We start from the raw sequence: 2,204 nt of genomic DNA, 5'->3' as shown, positions 1-2,204 counted from the left end.
AGAAGAAGAGATAGACCTAAATAAATTAAATCAGAAATGAAAGAGAAGTGACAATTGACACCACAAAAATACAAAGCATTATAAGAAAATACTATGAACAGTTATTTGTCAACAAACTGAACAACCCAGGAGAAATGGGTAAATTCCTAGAAACATACACTATTTTAAGACTGAATCAAGAAGAAATGGGAAACCTGAGAGATCAATAACTAATAAAAAAATTTGAATTAGTAATAAAAAATAAAACTCCCAACAAACAAAAATTCTGGACCAGATGGCTTCACAGGTAAAAATCAAACATTCAAAAAAGAATTAACACTTATACTTCTCAAACTCTTCCAAAAAATTGAATGAGAGAGAAGCCTCTTAAGCTTATTTTACAAGGTGAGCATTAACCCAATAACTAAACCAGATAAAGCCACTACAAGAAAAGAAAATTATTGGCCAGTATCTCTAATGAAAATACATGCAAAAAACTCAACAAAATATTAGCACTTAATTGGGATTTATTCCTGGGATGCAAGGTTGCTTCGATATCTGCAAATCAGTTAACATGATACAGCACATAAACATAATGGAGGATAAAAATTATATGATTATATCAATAGATGCAGAAAAAGCATATTTTAAATCAATCTATGATAAAAAAAAACTCTCAGTAAAGTGGGAATAGAGAGAACATATCTTAACATTAAAAAGGCCATATATGACAAATCCACAGCTAACATCATACTTAATGGTGAAAAACTAAAAGCTTTTCCTTTAAAATCAGGAACAAGGCAAGGTTATCCACTTTCACCACTTTTATTCAACATAGTATTGGAAGTCCTAGCCACAGCAATCAGACAAGAAAAAGAAATAAAAGGCATCCAAATTGGAAATGAAGAAGACCTACACTCAGAAAATTATAAGACATTAAAGAAATTGAAGAATATAGAAACAAATGGAAGCATATACCTTGTTCATGGGTAGAATTAACCTCATTAAATGTTCACACTACCCAAAGCAATGCACAGATTCAATGCAATCCCGAAAAAAAAAATAAATTTTTTTTCCCACAAGTAGAACAAATATTCCTAAAATTTATATGGAACCACGAAGGACCTCAAACAGCAAAAGCAATCTTGAGAAAAAAGAAAAATCTTGGAGGTATCATGCTATCTGATATCAAACTATGTTACAAGGCTATAGTAATCCAAAGAGCATAGTACTGGCATGAAAACAGACAGACAGATCAATGGAACAGAAGAGAGAGCCCAGAAATAAAGCTGTATCTATGTGGTCGATTAATATATGGCAGAAGAGGCAAGAATATACAATGGGGTAAAGACAGTCTATTCAATAAATGGTATTGGGAAAACTGGACAGATATATCCAAAAAACTAAAACAAAACCATCTTCTTATACCATATACAGCAATAAATCTAAAATGGATTAAAGACTTAAATGTAAGACCTGAAACCATAAAGACTCTAGAAGAAAACATTGGCAGTAAACTCCCTGACATTGCTCTTAGTAACATTTTTTTGGATACGTCTCCTCAGACAAGGAAAACAAAAGAAAAAATATAGAAATGAGACTATATCAAACTAATAGATTTTTGCACAGCAAAGGAAACTATCAACAGAACAAAAAGACAAGCCACTGAAAAAGAGAAGATATTCACCAATGATACATCCAGTAAGGGGTTAATATCCAAAATATATAAAGAACTCATACAACTTAACACCAAAAGACAGACAGACAGACAGACAGAGATTAATAAATGGGCAGAGGATTTGAATAGGCCTTTCTCCAAAGAAGACATACAAATGGTCAATAGACATGTAAAGATGCTCAACATCACTAACATTCAGAGAAATGCGAATTGAAACTACAATGAGATACCACCTCACACCTGTCAGAATGGCTATCATCAACAAATCAACAAACAACAGGCATTGGTGAAGATGTGGAGAAAAGGGAAACCTTGTGCACTGTTGGTGGGATCGTAATTTGGTACAGCCACTCTGGAAAACACTATGGAGTCTCCTCAAAAAAATTAAAAATAGAACTACATTATGACCCAACAATCTCACTTCTTTCTGGGTATTTATCTGAAGTTCAAAACACTAATTCAAAAAGATATATGTATTTTTATGTTTATTGCAGCATTATTTACAATAGCCAAGATATGGAAGGAACCTAAGTGTCCATCGGTAGAA

This window comes from Pteropus vampyrus, unplaced genomic scaffold (genome assembly GCF_000151845.1).
Source record: "Pteropus vampyrus isolate Shadow unplaced genomic scaffold, Pvam_2.0 Scaffold536, whole genome shotgun sequence".
Lineage (NCBI taxonomy): Eukaryota > Metazoa > Chordata > Mammalia > Chiroptera > Pteropodidae > Pteropus > Pteropus vampyrus.
This window is presented reverse-complemented; position numbering follows the sequence as displayed.